A 19,182-nucleotide genomic window follows, 5' to 3' on the forward strand; every position below is an offset into this window, starting at 1 on the left:
ATGAGATATAGAAATTGTGGAAGTGATGAGAGCCTTACACTTTCAATACTTAACCATGTTGCTACGTTAGAAATGCATGTTTATTTTGCATTTATATGGCCTATATACCCCTCTTTCATTTAATTACAAAAAATGTATATGTCATGTTCTAATTTACTCCTTATTTAATACTAATGTAGTGAAAAAAATTGATATAACCTAGATAATTAAGTTAGAAAACATATATATAACGTAAAATAACAAACAAAAAAAATATGAGGGCTGGTGAGGGCCTAATGAGGGTCAGGCTCATGTTCCAGAAGGCCCCTCATAGGCATGAGGACCAGCTTTTGAGGGATTTTGCAAGTATCTTTTAGGGCCGGGTTGAGGGCCGAAATATCATCCCTAAAACTCTTTACTGTATCCGGATTTTCGGGATATTCATATCCATTAAAAGACACCAAAAAAGACACTATTTTAATAATTTTCATATATAAATGTAATAAATAAATTATTTTTTGGGCTTCAAAATATGAATCTTGTTAAATGGTTCGGGTTTCCGGATTCTACTCACAAACATAGAAACCATATCCGATAAAATGGATTTGGATATGGTCGGATTCGGGTTGAAACCCGAACCATTCCCAGCCCTACTCGTACTATTGTGTGCACTCTTGCTTGTAGTCTTAGTAGTATATCGCAACCAGTTAGTCTCATTCAAGTTTCCTCAACTTTTACTATAGAAGGACAAAACATAAACGAAGATACTTCCAGAAAGACAAAAAGCTAATTTATGTTTACTCATGCATGACTCATGTGTAAGGCACGTGAAGGGGTATTGTGGGAGATAAAAAAGGAAAATGATAGTTTTACCTACGAACAAGTAACGAGACTCAAACGCAAGTAAAACTAAAGCTATTTTCAACTTAATATTATCAAAGTTTTCTACACTCTCGATGCTATTGCAATAGAGTTGGAGTAGAGAATTCATTCCACTCCTAGTTCTTTAGAATTAGCATTTACTAAGATTATCGGTCCTACTAAAGTCAATGAGAGTAATGATGGAAATTATACTACGATGGAAATTATACTAACAAGATATGATAATTCGACTATGGAGTACTAAGGTTTGAATCTAGATAAAGAATTAGGGGAATTTGATTCCACCTTGAATCCAACTTAATGAACTAGCATAGATTGTTGTAATCCAATTCTTACGTACTTACGATAAGAATTGGTCGTTCTAATCCCTAATCATTCATGGCAATCTCTACCAAATAATAACTAGCATGTGAGGAACTTCAACCCATTCTCATGGCGAATCAACTACTTTCTAGAGTGGAATAGAATCTTACAACCATTTCTACACTACTCAATCAAGTTTTCATCAAGGCTTCCTCAAACCCCTCTAATGGAGGTTTAGCCTTGATTCATAAAACTATCATTTCTATATGAATTTAAGCAAGACATGATATAAAGATTGTAAATTTACTAATTTTAACTATAATTATGATTTAACTAATTATCAAATGAAGACAACCTAATTTATGAATTTAAAACAACTAAAACTAAATAAGAATTTAATCAAATAACTAAATTGAGATGAAAACTAATACATTATTATAAAACTACTAGTGATTCTAAATAATAATCTACTTTTGTTCTAACACTAATTAATTGAAAGTAAAAACTAGATCTAAAACAAGCTATTGAAACTAATTAATGGAGTCTAAAACTAGATCTAAAATTATTGACTAATGGCTACCTAAAAACTAGATACTTAAGAGTTAAGTCTTGTGTGTTCAAATAGAGGAGACAAGATCCACTTTTTCATGCATGGGCTGAGGAGCCATGTTTTGGGCCGGAAAATCGAGCCCAAAACCCAATTTCTTCAGTCCACATAGGCCTTTTCAGCTGGATTTTTCTTCAACAGCCTTTTCGTCCACTTTTACTCTTCTAATTGGGTCAAGGCTTGGACCATTAGAAAGCTCTTTCCAAGACGGTCGTTTTGACATAAGATAGGACCAATTCCAAGGTTTGAGTCCAAAGATACGGTCTTTGGAAGTTCTACTGACTTTTGTACGATGTTTCTGCCCACATTGACTTTGACTTTTCAGCTTTGACCGGACTTTTTAAAGGTTTTTTCTCCTTGAATCTTGGCTTTTAATCACAGAACTCCTTAGCAACCAACCCTTGCTCTTTTATCTCGCAAAAGTGACACATTTCTGTAGATAATCGACTCCAATGCCTGAAATACATAAAAGCAAGTAATCAGCATTAACTCTTATTTATTACTTGCATAATTGGTCTAAAAGTATTATTGTTAAGGGGTTAAAACTACATTTTTGGGCTCTTATCAAACCACCCCCAAACAGCATTTTGCTTATCCTCAAGCAAATATGAGAAATTAGAATAAGTGACCAAAAATGGAGTTCTAACGACTCTCGTTTCGCCGAGTGCGATTGCATTAACCATATGCAACAAGACCTTAAACCACTAGAAATTCCCTAGTGGACGAGTTATAGCCTCATGAGAGTTTTCCAGTGAAAGTACTCACAAACTTCATCTATACTACAACGATTAAGAAATAAAACTATTGTTTCCTTATTTATGTTTTAACTATCTATACATCTCATTTAGCAATGAATACAGAATAATCAAGTCGAAACCTAAACTAATATATGCATAATAATCAATCATCTACAAATAAACATATATACAATGAGTAATACTATGAAATGCATTAGCAGGTCCGTTTCTAAAAACTCGGAATAGCGTCCTTAAGTAGGTCCTCACATAAATGTTAAGACAAAAACCACTCTGATTTTTCCGCTCAAGTTTCTCTACTTCAGTGCGCAGTGGGCACACTTTACCTTACAATCTCAATGACACACAAGGAAGTCGGAGTCGATCAAACACATCTGCCACTTACTATCACACTAACATATTCCTAATTGAGCTAGAGGTCTTTATTAGGTGTGTTGCGGGAATTAGGGGATGGTTTAAGAAGGAAGGAAATGGATATTCAAAAAGGACAAGTCTGAGATAATAGGGTCTTCATATTACGTAACTAGAGAAACCCTTGTTCTTTTGCTTCTACACTTTGTTTCCATCCATAGCCTTTTTATTTTGGCTTCTTGACTCCTTTTATTCTATTTTTGGAGTTTTTATTTTGTTTCTATTTTTATTTTTCTTTTCTTTGGATGGAAACTTTTTTTCTTTTTCTTTTCTGAAGCAACTAACTAATTTTTGTTTACACAAGTTTTTTCTTTCTCTTTTCTTCACTCATCCTATTCTCAGACTCATTCTATAATGGGTAAGCTGATTTTTTTATTTTGTTTTGTTTTGTAACAGGGTAAAAGATTTGCGGTTTATGAAAGGCTAAAGAAAGGCTCAGAGGGGTGACTAGCGGAAAATAATTTCATAAGATTTGAATTTTTGGCTATATCGATCCAAAGAGGGCCTAAATTCTCGCTTAGGATATGGTATAGTGATCAAGTAAGTGGACGTGTGATTTCTCTATCCGGATTTTACTTCTCCCTTGTGTCATTCTCAAATGTTTCGCCCATATAAGGCTTTAGGCTATATTCTCACAGGATTTGTAGAATAAGTACTCTAGCCTAGATTTTAGAAACTTACTGCTAAACAATTATAGATACTCATGTAATATAGTTATAGATAGATGCAGAGATTATTAGATACATATTAACCTAAGTTTCTAAAAACTATTCTCATGCAAAAGCTAACGTGAAACTTCTAGATTATTAAGAGCATAGAGAAAGAAAACAATACCAATATTCCTAAGTGTATAGCATAAATTTTTTATTTATATTTTTGAAATTTTTGAATTTTTATCTAGAAAACAAGTGCATATTGTACTATCTATATCCTAACAGATGTCTTAATTACACGTGTTTCTATGCCACCCCGAAACAAGAAGCATGTTTTGTTCTCAAAGTATTAAAATAAAAAGGATAGAAAAATACCATGGAAACGTGTGAATTCTGGAACATCTGCAAAACAAGGTTAAAACATACTAATATAGAAAAATAAAAACAGACGCAACTCTATATGAGTTCCACCCGTTATGGGGTTATAAGAAGTAAATTGCTTGGGACATAAGCAAGCACTAACTGAACTAAAAACTTACCTCCTCTCTAACGTTTAAGCGTCATCCTCATCCTCTTCAAAGAGATGAGGTTCCTTCGTGTCCTGCCATGTCATGATAATTTGCCAGGCTTCACGCCATTTATCATCTACAATCGCTAACTTGTTTAGCGCCACTTGGTCGGATGGGGTGTAGGGTGCAACCTTATGAGGTTGTATCCTCCACCTTTGCCAAGTCATTGCATAGAAAGATCGAATAATACAATTGGTGGGTCTCACAATGTCTACCCCAACCCAATCCGTGAAATGGGCACAAAAAACAGGGAAGAAACATAGCATAATACGGCAAACTAACACAGGCATAAATAGGTACTTATGCCCCAGAGTCTGGGCTCATGCTAAACTAGACATTAATGTCTTGGGAAGGTCATATAGTAGGCGTCCCTCAGCTAGAGCAAGGAAAACATCGCAAGTGGCGTCATTCGCAGAAGAAAAACGTCACTCCCATAATATATTTAGCATGATAAAGAACATGACCGTGCCCACGTGAAGAGACAAGCTAGCAAGGGCTACGTTATACATCCCTTGGTCCTCTACACGGAAAATGCCAACCCCATAATTCTCATGCAAAAACTCATAGTTATAGGTTGAGAAATTATCAACTATGTAGCCCCATGGGTCTTGAATCTCAGCAGGCATAGGAAGCTCAACAACAAAAGCCAACAAGAACTTGGTTATTTCCATTGTTTTGTCATCAATGTTGATGAAGAACATGTGTTCTCCATCCATCCGATAAAAGAATTTACAATGGTCATAAAAATACGATGTAAGTGTAGGAGAGTAAAGTTCATCAGAACTTACCAGTAAAGATTGCCATCCTGCTTGTATGATAACTTCGCGAAATCACGCACCATAGGTGTCACTTTGGAACAAGTTTTCAAAAGACTGTTCCGATATGATATGAGGGGATATCATCACAAAACGACTCTCTATAACAATTGCAAACGATCTTGGAACAACCCACAAAAAATCGGAATTTTTTGTGCCTACGAATGTCATAGCGCGGGGCGCACTCAGATTTGGTCTGGGAACGGCGCGGATTGTGCTCAGGTGAATTTTGAGTTACAGTGTTTTGGGCGCAGGGTGCGCTCAAATTTGGTCTGGGTAGGGCGTAGGGGTGGGCAATGGGCCGGGTCGGGCTAGCCCGGCCCTAAACATTTAAAGCCCTTCAGATATTAGGGCCGGGTCGGCCCGGCCCTAAAGTCAGCATAGGGCCGGGTCACAAGTCTAAACCTGAAGCCCTGACCCTGACCCTAGCCCTCTTTAAGGGCTTTAGGGTCGGGCTTTAGGGCCGAGCCTTTATATTTTCTTTTTTTTTACTACATCAGTTTTAAAACTCATTTATATTACAAAAATGTACAATAATCTACAAACTCAAAGTCCAACCAATCTAGTAATAATCAGTATAAGTCCAAAATTTTAAATGCACATCCACAATCTAATGAACTGAAGTACATCGAGAGTTCGAATTTGTTCTTCCTTGTACTCAAACCTCAATTTGAAATTACATTTAACATTGAAATACATAGACAAATAATTATATTATCATTTTAAAGGAAGAAGTAATAGATATAAAGAAGAAACATAATAGTTTTGGTTAAGGGTCATGGAAGTTGTTAAACTATTTGTAATATCATAAATTATTTCTATAATAGATTCAAACAAATATAATATTACCTTTTTTCTAATTTAAAAGTGATTCAAGCTTTGTATATGGAAATGAAAATATTGGCTTTTGAACAAGTGATGGAGAAAGGTTTGAGATTACAAATGTCATTTTTCTGACAAAGGGTGTTTTTTGGTTTCTATGTTACAAAATGTCCGCTCAGATTTTGCTTTAATGGTGTGGAAGGAAACCTTTAGTTTTAGACTTGGCTTGGATGTGAATAAAAATATAATTTATCAAAAATAAGTGAGAAAAGAAATTGAGAATAATAAGTTATGGACTTTGACTTGATGATCAAAGGAATAAAGTCTTATTTTTTATTAGGCTAGTGCTCATTGTTCTTCATGGCTGCTAAGTTGACAAGTTTTTGTTATATAAAACAAGTTATTGGAAGTACCCTTGGGTGTAAGTGATAAATTACAAAGGACAATGTTATTTTAATTGAAAATATTTAACAAAGAGTTGGACAATTATGGTATGTGTATTTATAGTGAAAGTATGAAACAGGGCCGGTTAGGGCTTGGTTAGGGTCGGGCCTATGTTTTAGAATCTTAGCCCTAGCCCCCGCCTAGAAGGCATTAGGGCCGGCCCGGCCCGGCCCTAAACTCTGTGAGGGCTTTAGTTGTGAGGGCTTTATAGGGCTTAGGGTCGGGTCGGTCAGGGCCGGGTTAGGGTCGTTAGGGCCAAATTCCCACCCCTACTAGGGCGCAGGTCGCGCTCCTCACTGAATTGAGTTACAGGTGGTTCAAGCGCAGGTGGCACTCAACTTAGGCGTAGGTCGCGCTCCGGGTAGCTTAAGTGCTGAAGTGAAGAATTAAAGAGATAAAAATAGGGAGTTAAAGGTGAGAGATTAAAGTGAGATATAGTGTGGGTTGTGAGTGTAGAGTGAAGGAAGTTTATATAGGTTTTGATTTTCCAAAGCGAATCGGTAAGTTGCCAAAAAGGTTTAAGGCAGTTGCCAGAAACAAAATATTTCCAAAACTAAAACGGAAACAACCCATATTCATTATTCTAAAACAAACCTAATATCTTTAAGATTGACTTTAGAATAGTAACTTCCTAACTCTTTGAAATTTCATCCTACCACAAAATATAATCATAGGCATGCCAATATCGGCAGCATTCCAAACAATCACCATAAAACTACTTCTAAAAATTGTGGATCATATAAAAATCATGCTAAAAGACATAATACCACCCCCAAACAATTCGGGAAGGTGGGATTAATGTTAAACTTATCGCATACGTAGAGAAGAACCACATTTAAATTAAAATCGAAATTCAAATTAAAATTAACTACCGAATTCAAATTTAGCTACTGAATTCAACCACTTAACATCCAAACTAATAAAAACAATAAAACAACTAAATAACATCAAAACAACAAATTTTTCTAAACAACTAGCCACGTGATAAAGATGGACCCTGAGATGAAGATTGGGCCTGGAATAAAGATGGGGCCTGAGATGAAGAAGGGCTCGAGCCATCCGTCCTTCGGCGACGACGCTCATGCCTCCTCCGGACTCAAAAAAGAACCCTCGGGGGTGGCATGCATCGTAGAATCTCTACTCAGAACCGGCATTATGCTTCCATCTCTGCCTTCATCTCTATATAATGCGCATCCTGACGCTGGACGAGAGTCTCCATGTTATACTGGAGATCCACCTGACCCTTGTCGAGCGCTTCAAAACTCGTCTGAAAGTTCTTTTGTTTATTTTGAATTATAATCTGCATATCCCATACATCTTCACAAATACCATAAATGCAATGCAAGCCAGTATGCAGAACTGACATGCGTTCTAACTCAGAAGTACACCTCTCCAAGGCATTTTCATACAAACATGTCATATCCTCCATTTCATCATCCGAATCAACCACCCTATCCTCCAGCAACTTCCAAGCCTTTTGGACACACTTTGTATAAATCATTGCATTTGAATGCAATTTTAGCATAATACGAACAGATTTTGTATTAGCTCTAAAAGACAGCATGATCTTAGTGATCAATACCGGAAAGGGCACGACACTCATTCCAACGCCTCTAATCATAGTTAAAATAAACTCGAAGATACAGAAGTTATACCTCTTCTCCTATAATATCTAGAGAACATGCAAACATGTCAGACCGATATCGCTGACTTTCTCCTTCCCGATGACGTTCTTACTAATCCACTGAGCTACAACCAATTGGTTGGTTCGCAGAGAAGACTATCGAGCACAATGAGAATTCGGATTGTACTGACCCTCCATGACAGTGTCCTTCATCAATGCAAGAACTCTAGTATATTGGGATTCCTGCAAGGTGGCTTTGAGGTGGCGTTCAGGCAAAATGCCTAAAATCTCAGCCAACAACTCTCTCGATACTTCTCTCCTAGTCCCAGCCACCTTCACAAAAAAAATTTGACCGTCCAACTCTCTCTTCTTATAAAATTGTTCGACCAAATTGGAGTGGTAGAAATCATATGTCGAATACCACAACCTATTCCAATCCCTCCTAATCATCTAAATCGAAAAAAAAACGGCATAAAGCGGCGTGAAAAAGCTTGTTCGCCAAAAAATTCTTCTTCTTTAGCCATTGAAGTTTTGAAACGATTTGAGGGTTTAAAGGCAATGTGGGGATGGAGTTTGAATCAAACTCACTTAAAGTTTGGGCGGTGGCGTGGTGGTTCGAGTTTTTTTTTTCGAAATTTTTACTGTTTTGGTGGTTGAAATTGTTGGAGATGGTGGTGGGGAAGGTTTAGGTTGGGTTTAAAATTTTGGCGTGGTTGTATTTAGGTTTTTTTTTTTTCCTAGGGTTTAAAAACGTTAATGGCGGAAGTGGAAACAAAACTCACAACTGTTTTGTTTTGAGGAAGGGGACGCACGTGCGTGAGCACGTGCATGTGAGATTTGGGCCCAAGCCCAATTCAATTTCCGAAATTTTCCAATTTTTTCGCGCAACTTCAAACTAAAATTGTCGATTCGTTACCGGTCCGATTTTTGTGAATGAGATATGGAAACGATCAGGAGAGAATTTCCAATCCAATGATCCATAAAATACTCTATTCTAACCATGGATGACATATAATAAGATGGAAAACGTCTCGAAGTGCGTGTGTGATGTAAGTTATGTAAACGAATGAAATCTAAATTCATAGATAATGTCAACCTGAATCAAAATACGATTAAATGGCCTAAGTAACAAAAATGAAAAGTTTAGCAATCAAAGACGGAAAACCAATACCCCACCCCCAAACAAATTTTTGGCAACAAAGATTAGGAAATTTGTTTTAAACGTGGGTCTTTTAAAGTCAGATTCCCAAGACTTCCTAGATTACTATTTTTATGGTTTTGAATTTTTTTACTTTTTATGAATAAGATTTAATATAAGAAAAATGAAAAGCAATAAAGACATAATTCACACCATAGAGAAACATGACTAAAAAATCGAGAAAACATGCAAGAGTGGAAAACGTGAATTATGTTAACCGTGGACTTAGGATCCGGTACTTACAACCATACACTCCATAGGGAGGGCCCGGTTACCTGAATGGTGCACTTATCAATATATGGAAGTGAAAGAAAGTACAACAAACATCAAAGTGAGTCTTTTATAGTCAGATACTCAAGCCTATATTTAAGACATATGTATATAACGAACATGCAGTTTACAATATATCAACAACCTAAAGAGTTGTGGGTCTTTCCATAAATAAATAACATGGAATGCACCCCCCCAAACATAATCAAGCACCAAGATTTTCTACGACGCAACTTAGTGAAATGAAAGCGAAGTCTGATAGATCTAGAACGTAATCGAGCATGTACCTTCTTCTTCATCTTTGAACAAGAGGGTGTCCAAGTGAATGATTGTGAGAAAATGGATGTTTGTGGAAGATATGTTGGATATGGATAAGTGTTAGAAGTAAGAAATGGAAGAAATGAGAATGTGGGTTTAGCACAAAACTCATTCATGGTGTACATAGGAAGTATCTCAATTCTAAAAATGAAGGTGTTAAGTGCTTGGCCCTTAGGAGTTATTTTCGTATTAGGAGGATTTATAAAATCCTTAAGCACAAAAGAAGCAAGAGGGTCAAGCGCAAACTTAAGGTTCCTTTGAAAAGGTGGAGGGTGGGGAACATTGATGGAAGGTGAATGAGTAACAGGATGATATGAGGTAGGTAAATGACGCTCACCTAATGCTCTCAGGTCTAGATCATCATAATCGTTTAAATATGCAAGACATTCCTCAATAGGTGGGTTAGAAGAATCACTGGGATAGAGGGTGAAAAATTCTTCTACTGTCATGGCGTCGAGGGATGAATGGATATTGATAAGTGGGGATTCGCGAGGTGGCAACGAAGAGTTGCAAAAGAGTTTAAGGAATTCTTCCTCAATTTCATCTACGTCCAAGGAGTCCTTGTCGAAATTAGAACTTCCGAAGGAAATGAATTGGTGCATATGATTCTCAGGAAATGTGTTGTTAAAATACTCTTAAGCTAAGCTCTCTATCATGCTAACTTCTCCATCGATATTTGATAAACGAAAAATGAATAGTTTTACTCACGAATAAACGATGAAACGCAAGTAAAACTAAAACTAGACTTGATGGAGGTTTAGCCTTGATTCATCAAACTATCATTTCCAATCGAATTCAAACAATACATAATATAAAGATTCTAACTTTAATAATATAAAGATTCTAATCAATAATTCAAAACTAAACTAATAACTACGAAATGATTAACAACTAAGATCGAAATTAATTTTAATGAATTTAATTATTAACTAGATTATGATTAACTAATTATGAAATAAAGACAACTAATTTATGAATTTAACAATACTAAAACTAAATAAGACTTTAATCAATAAACTAAATCGGAATTAAAAACTAATACTTTATTATAAAACTAAATATGATTCTTAATTAATCATTTACTTGTTTTAACTAATCTATTGCAAAGTAAAAACTAGATCTAAAAATAATAATTGAAAACTAATTTCTGGAATGAAAAACTAGATCTAGAATACTATCTCTAATGGCTACTTTCTACCTAAACTGCTTCTTTCTTAAGGGCTAAGTCTTGTGTCTTGAAATGGAGGAGACAAAATCCACATTTTCGTGCATGGGCTGAGGAGCCATGTTTTGGGCCGGAAAATCGAGCCCAAAACCCAATTTCTTCAGTCCACCAAGGCCTTTTCAGCTGGATTTAATTTCAATAGGTTTTTCATCCACGTTTGCTCCTCTGATTAGGTCAAGGCTTGGACCATTGAAAATGTCTTTCCGAGCCGGTCGTTTTGACGTAAGGTAGGCCCAATTCTGAGGTCTGAGTCTAAAGATACGATCTTCGGAAGTTCTGTCGACTTTTGTGCGCTGTTTCTGCCCGCGTTGACTTTGACTTTTCAGCTTTGACTGGGCTTTTTAAAGGCTTTTTCTACTTGAATCTTGGCCTTTAATAACAGAACTCCTTAGCAACCAACCCTTGCTCCTTTATCTAGCCAAAGTGACATATTTCTACACATAATTGACTTCAATGCCTGAAATACATAAAAGCACGTAATCAGCATTAACTCTTATTTATTACTCGCATAATTGGTCTAAAAGTATTATTGTTAAGAGGTTAAAACTACAGTTTTGGGCTCTTATCAAACCACCCCCAAACAGCATTTTGTTTGTCCTCAAGCAATTATGATAAATTAGAATAAGTGACCAAAAATGGAGTTCTAACTACTCTCATTTCGCCGAGTGTGATTGCATTGACCATATGCAACAAGGCCTTAAACCACTAGGAATTCCCTAGTGGACGAGTTATAGCCTCGTGAGAGTTTTCCGGTTAAGGTACTCACAAACTTCATCTATACTACAACGACTAAGAAATAAAACTATTATTTCCTTATTTATGCTCCCAATTATCTATATATCTCACTAGCAATGAATAAAGAATAATCAAGTCGAAACCTAGGCTAATATATGCATAATAATCAATCATCTACGAATAAACATATATACAATGAGTAATACTATGAAATGCACTAGCAGGTCCGTTTCTGAAAACTCGGAATAGCGTCCTTAAGTAGGTCCTCACATAAATGTCAAGACAAAACCACTCTGATTTTTTCGCTCCAAGTTTTAAGCTACTCCAGGTTAATGCGGTGGGCACACTTTACCTTACAATCTCAATGACACACAAGAAAGCCGGAGTCGATCAAACACATCTGCCACTTACTATCACACTAACCTATTCCTAATTGAGCTAGAGGTCTTTATTAGGTGTTGCGGGGATTAGGAGATGGTTTAAGAAGGAAGGAAATGGATATTCAACAAGGACAAGTCTAAGATAATAGAGTCTTCATATTATGTAACTAGAGAAAACCTTGTTCTTTACTTTTGCTTCTACACTTTGTTTCCATCCTTAACCATATTTTCTTTTTCTTTTTCTTTGGCTTTTAACTCCTTTGATTCTATTTTTGGAGTTCTAACTCTTTATTTTCTTTTATTTTTATTTTTTTTTATATGGATGGAAACTTTCTTTTCTTATCTGAAGCGACTAACAAATTCTTGATTTCAATGGTCTTTCTCTTTTCTATTCTTCATCTATATTCTCAGACTTATTCAAAGAATGGGTAGGCTATTTTTTTTTTTTATTTAGTTTTGTTTTTGTAACAGGGTAAAGGATTTGCGGTTTATGAAAGGCTAAAGAAAGGCTCAGAGGGGTGACTAGCGAGAAAATAATTCATAGGTTTGAATTTCTGGCTATATCGATCCAAAGAGGGCCTAAATTCTCGCTTAGGATTTGGTATAATGATCAAGCAAGTGGATGTGTGATTTCTCTATCTGGATTTTACTTCTCCTTTGTGTCATTTCTCAAATGTTCCACTCATATAACGCTTTAGGCTATATTCTCACAGGATTTGTAGAATAAGTACTCTAGCCTAGATTTCAGAAACTTACTACCAAACAATCATAGATACTCATGTAATATATTTATAGATAGATGCAAAGATTATTACCTACATATTAACCTAAGTTTCTAAAAATTATTTTAATGCAAAAACTACGTGAGACTTCTAGATTATTCAGAGCATAGAGAAAGAAAATAATACCAATATTCCTAAGTGTATAGCATAACTTTTTATTTATATTTTTGAAATTTTTGAATTTTTACTAGAAAACAAGTGCATATTATACATATCTATATCCTAACAGATGCCTTAATTACAAGTGTTTCTATGCCCCACCCCAAACAAGAAGCATGCTTTGTCCTCAAAGTATTGAAATAAAAAGGGTAGATAAATACCATAGAAATGCATGAAATTCTGGAACATCTGCAAAACAAGGTTAAAACATACTAATATAGAAAAAGAAAAATGGACGCAACTCTATATGAGTTCCACCTGTTATGGGGTTAATAAGAATTAAATTGCTTGGGACATAAGCAAACACTAACTGAAACTAAAACTTCCCTTAACTCCCGTTTAAGCAACATCCTCCTCATCTTCAATAAAGAAATGAGACTTCTTTGCATCCCGCCACGCCATGGTAATTTGTCAGGCTTCACGCCACTTATCGTCTACTATAGCTAACCTGTCAAGCGCCACTTGGTCGGATGGGGTGTAAGGTGCAACCTGATGAGGCTGTATCCTCCACCCTTGCCAAGTCATTGCACGGAACGATTGAATAATACAATTGGTGGGTCTCACAATGTCAACCCCAACCCAATCTGTGAAACGGGCACAAAAAACAGGGAAGAAACATAGCATAGTACGATAAATTAAAACAGGCATAAGAAGGTATTTATGCCTCTTGCTATGGGCTCGGGCTAAACTAGACATTAGGGTCTGGGGAATATCATAAAGTGTACGTCCCCCAGCTAAAGCAAGGAAAATATCACAAGTTTCGTCATTCACAGAAGAATAACGCCATTCCCCTCTAATGTTTAGCATGATCCAAAACATAACAATGCCCACGTTCATAGACAGGCTACCAAGGGCGACGTTATAATCCCCTTGGTCCTCTATCCTAAAGATTCCTGCCCCGTAATGCTCATGCAAATCCTCATAGTTATACATGTACATATTATCTACCAAATAGGCTCATGAGTCTTGTATTTCAGCGGGCATAGCAAGTCCAAGAATAATGGCTAGCAAGAACCTGGAATTCACAAATACCATAAATGCAACGCACGCCAGTATGCAGCACTGACACACATTCTAAATCAAACGTACACCTCTCTCCAAGGCATCTTCATCCAAACATGTCATATCCTCCATTTCCTCATCCGAATCAACCACCATATCCTCCGGCAACATCCAAGTCTTTTGGATAAACTCCGTATAAATAATTTTATTTGAATGCAATTTCAACATAGTCCGCTCAGTTCTTGGTTTCTCCCGGACAACATTATCTTCGTAATTAAAGCAGGAAATGGTGCAATACTCTTCCCAACTCCTTTAATCATATTTATCAAAAACTCGAGGATACAGAATTCATACCTCTTCTCTTGCAATATCCAGATAACGTGCAGACATGTCAAACCGATGTTACTCACTTTCTCCTTTCCAATGACGTTCTTACCAATCCACTGAGATACAGCCAGTTGGTTGGTTCGCAGAGATGACTATCGAGCACAATGAGAATTCAGATTGTATTGACCCCCCATGACAATGTCTTTCATCAATGTAGGAACTCTAGTATACTAGGATTCCTGCACGGTGGCTTCGAGGTGGCGTTCAGGCGTAATGCTTACAATCTTAGCCAACTTCTCGCTCGATAATTCTCTCCTAGTCCCAGCCACCTTCATGAAAATTTTCTAACCATCCAACTTTCTCTTCTTATAGAATTGTTCGACCAAATCGGAGTGGTAGAAATCATCTGTCAAGTACCACAACCTATTCCAATTCCTCCTAATCATCTCGTCACGAAAAAACAGAGTAAAGCAGGTGGCAGTAAAAGCTTGTTCCGGCAAAATTCTTTGTCTTAGAGCCATTGAAGTTTTGAAAGGATTTGTGGGTTTGAATAAGGTGGGGAAAGAGTTTAAAAACCAACTCACTAAAAATAATGGGAGGAGGCACGGTGGTGGCGGTTCAATTTTTTTGTTATTTTTGAATGTTTTTGGTGGTGGAAAAGGGTTGAAATGGTGTGGGAGATGGTTTGGAGAAGATTTGGGTTGCGATTGAACTTTGGGCGTGGGTGTAGTTAGGTTTTTCTCTTTTTTTTTTTTTTTTTTTTTTTTTTTTTTAATTTTGGGTTAGGGTTTTTAAGCTTTGTTAATGGCGGTGAGGAAAGGAAAACGTGCGAGCTGTTTTGGTTTGGAAAATGGAGACGCACGTGCGTGCGAGATTGGGCTTGGCCCAATTCAATTTTCCAAAATGTGTCGATTTTTCGCGCAACTTCAAATTAAAATTGTCGCTTCGTTACTGGTCCGATTTGTGTGAATGAGATATGGAAATAATTAGGAGAGAATTTCCAATCCAATGATCCATAAAACACTCTATTCCAACCGTCGGTGACATATAAGAAAATGGAAAATGCCTTGAAGTGTATGCGTGACTTAAGTTATGCGAACGAATGAAATCTAAATTCATAGATAATGTCAACCCGAATCGAAATACGATTAAATGGCCTAAGCAACACAATTGGAAAGTTGAGCAATCAAGGATGGAAAAACGAATACCCCACCCCCAAACAAATTTTATACAACAGAGTTTAGAAATTTGTTATAACGTGGGTCTTTTAAAGTCAGATTCCCGAGACTTCCTAGATTACTATTTTTATGGTTTTGATATTTTTTTTATTTTTATGAATGAATTTAATATAAGAAAAACAATAAAGCAATAAATGCATAATTCATACCATAGAGAAACATTACTCAAAAACTGAGAAAACATGCATGAGTGGAATACGTGAATTATGTTAACCGTAGACTTAGGATCCGGTACTTACAGTCACACACTCCATAGGGAGGGCCCGGTTACCTGAATAGTGCACTTACCAATATATGGACGTGAAAGGAAGTACACCAAGCAACAAAGGTCAGTCCTCATAAATAGGGTCCTGTAAAAGGACTTCCTCCACATCAGGAGACATTAGCTCATGAAAATGTTTTAACCGTTGGCCATTGACTTGAAAGGTACTGTTGTCCTTGGGATTTACCAAGGTGATTGCCCCATAAGGGGTGACTTCAGTAACCAGAAAAGGACCAGACCAACGGGTTTTTAATTTCCCTAAAAAAATATGTAGACGGGATTTGTAAAGTAAGACTTTTTGACCTACCACAAACTCTTTGCGCAAGATTTGCTTATCATGAACACTTTTCATGTTAGCTTTATAATCCTTTGCGAGATCATAAGAATCGCTACGGATTTCTTCAAGCTCATTCAATTGCAACTTGCGCTTGACACCCGCCTCATCAAAATTGAAGTTAAAGCTTTTTATAGCCCACATAGCGCGGTGCTCCAATTCAACGGGCAAATGACAAGGTTTCTCAAATACAAGTCTAAAGGGAGACATACCTATAGGAGTTTTGAAAGCAGTCCTATATTCCCATAAGGCATCAGATAGACGCTTCGACTAGTCTTTCCTATCAGGATTTACAGTTGTTTCTAAAATCTTTTTGATTTCCCTATTAGAAACTTCTACTTGTCCGCTAGTTTGTGGACGATACGGAGTTGCTACCTTATGTGTAACTCCATACTTTTTTACTAGAGATGCAACAACTCTGTTGCAAAAATGTGTTCCACCATTACTAATGATGGCTTTAAGAATGCCAAATCGACAGAAAATATACTCCTTAACAAAAAAAAAACAACTATCTTATGGTCATTATTACGGCAAGCCATGGCCTCTATCCATTTCGACACGTAGGCCGCGGCAACTAGAATATATATAAAGCCGTGGGAAATAGGAAAAGGACCCATGAAATCAATACCCCATACGTCAAAAACTTCTACCACCATGATTGAATTTAATGGCATCATATTACGCTTCATGATTCGCCCAAGTTGTTGGCAACGAACACACGTCTTGCAATGCACTTGGGCATCTTTAAAAAAAGTAGGCCAATAAAACCCACATTGAAAAATTTTAGCAGCTGTTTTCATACCACTAAAATGGCCACCACACTCTTTGTCATGGCAGAATGAGAAAACCTCATTATATTCCCACTGGGGAATACAACGACGAATAATCTGATCCGCACAATACTTAAAAAGGTAGGGCTCATCCCAGTAGTATAGCTTAACTCTGGCCAAGAACTTCTTACGTTCATTTCTTGACCAATCAACAAGAATAGTATCAGACGCTAAATAATTTACAATGTCAGCATACCATGGTGCAGAAAAAAATAGCATATAGATGTTCATCAGGAAAAGAGTCCGGTATGGACTCAGAATCACTATCATCGTCATTTGTAAGTCTAGATAAGTGGTCAGCAACTACGTTTTCGACCCCTCTTTTGTCCTTTATTTCTAATGTGAACTCTTGCAGGAGAAGAATCCATCGGATTAATCTCTACTTAGCATCCTTCTTTGTGAAAAGGTACCTAAGGGCTGCATGGTCCGTGTAAACTAGAGTCTTAAAACCAACCAAATAAGGACAAAACTTATCTAAAGCATAAACGACAACTAAGAATTCTTTTTCAATAGTTGTATAATTCCTTTGAGCATCGTTTAACGTTTTACTAGCATAATAAATAACAATGAATTTATTATCTAGTTTTTTTCCCAAGACAGCACCAACAGCATAATCACTAGCATCACACATGAGTCCGAAAGGTTTAGACCAATTGGGAGGCTGTATAATGGGTGCAGAGGTTAAGGCGGCTTTTAAAGTTTCAAAAGCCTGTTTACAGTTAAAATTAAAATCAAAGATGACATCCTTTAAAAGAAGATTAGTTAATGGCCTAGCTATTTTTGAAAAATCTTTGATAAAGCGCCTATAAAAACCTGCATGACCTAGAAAGGCTTTAATATAACAGACAGTCCGTGGTATAGGTAGAGTCACTATCTTATCTAGTTTGGCCTTATCTACTTCGATGCCATCACTAGATACAATATGCCTTAGCACTATTCCTTTTTTCACCATGAAATGACATTTTTCCCAATTTAAAACCAGACTCTTCTCTTCACACCGTGTCCAAACCTTAGACAGGTTAGACAGGTAGTCAGTGAAAGAGTCTCCATAAATAGAAAAATCATCCATGAACACTTCCATAAAGCATTCTACCATGTCACTAAATATATGAAGCATACACCGCTGGAAGGTACCAGGAGCATTACAAAGGCCAAAAGGCATTCATTTATAGGCGTATGTTCCAAAAGGACATGTGAAGGTATTCTTTTCTTGGTCATTAATATCAATAATAATTTGAAAATATCCAGAGTAGCCATCCAAAAAACAATAAAAAGCATGACCAGCTAGACGTTCTAGCATCTAATCTATAAAGGGCAAAGGAAAATGATCATTTCGTATCATGGCATTTAAACATTCGTAATAAATATAAATCCTCCATTTCATAGGACCATGCGTGGCAACATATTCACCATTGGCATTACGTACCATGGTAATCCCTGATTTCTTAGGAACCACATGAATTGGACTTACCCATTCGCTATCAGAGATTGGGTATATGATGCCATCATCGAGTAACCGTAAGACTTCTTCCCTGACCACCTCTTTCATAGCAGGGTTCAAGCGATGCTAAGGTTCGCGAAAAGTCTTTGCGTTACCCTCCAAATGGATGCGATGAGTGCAAACATTAGGGTTAATTCCCTTAATGCCGGCTAGGGACCAACCAATCGCAGAACAATGTTCCCTAATCACCCTAATCAAACGTGTCTCTTCATCCTTAGATAATAGAGAAGATATTATTACCGGGTGACTACTATCCTAATCAAGTTGAATATACTTTAACTCAGAAGGGAGAGGTTTAAGCACCGGGGTGGTGGGAATGTCGATAAATGCTTCTGGAGGGTCCTCATCCTGAGTAATGAAGAAGACTTGCGCAGGAGGTTTTCAAACTCAGTAGATGGATCAACAGAAGGGTTTACGATAGGTGTAAACTCGAAGATGGTGTTGACTTCCTCTATATAGGAGTCATCGGCGAAATCTGAACTTCCAAAAGAAAGGAATTTATGCATATGGTTTTCTGGAAACGTGTTGTTAAAATAATCTTGAGATAAGCTCTCGATCATGCTAAGCTCCCCATCTAAAGACGAATCTTGTAACTGTTTTATCATTTTAAAAACATTTACCTCAATAGAAAGATGGCCAAATGACAAAGACATCGAACCATCGCGACAATTTATGAGCGCATTGGCAGTAGCCAAAAAAGACACCCTAAAATGATCAGAACAGAGTCGTTAGCGACTTCTGTATCGAGGATAACAAA

Source organism: Coptis chinensis, chromosome 7 (assembly GCF_015680905.1).
Source record: "Coptis chinensis isolate HL-2020 chromosome 7, ASM1568090v1, whole genome shotgun sequence".
Classification (NCBI taxonomy): Eukaryota; Viridiplantae; Streptophyta; class Magnoliopsida; order Ranunculales; family Ranunculaceae; genus Coptis; species Coptis chinensis.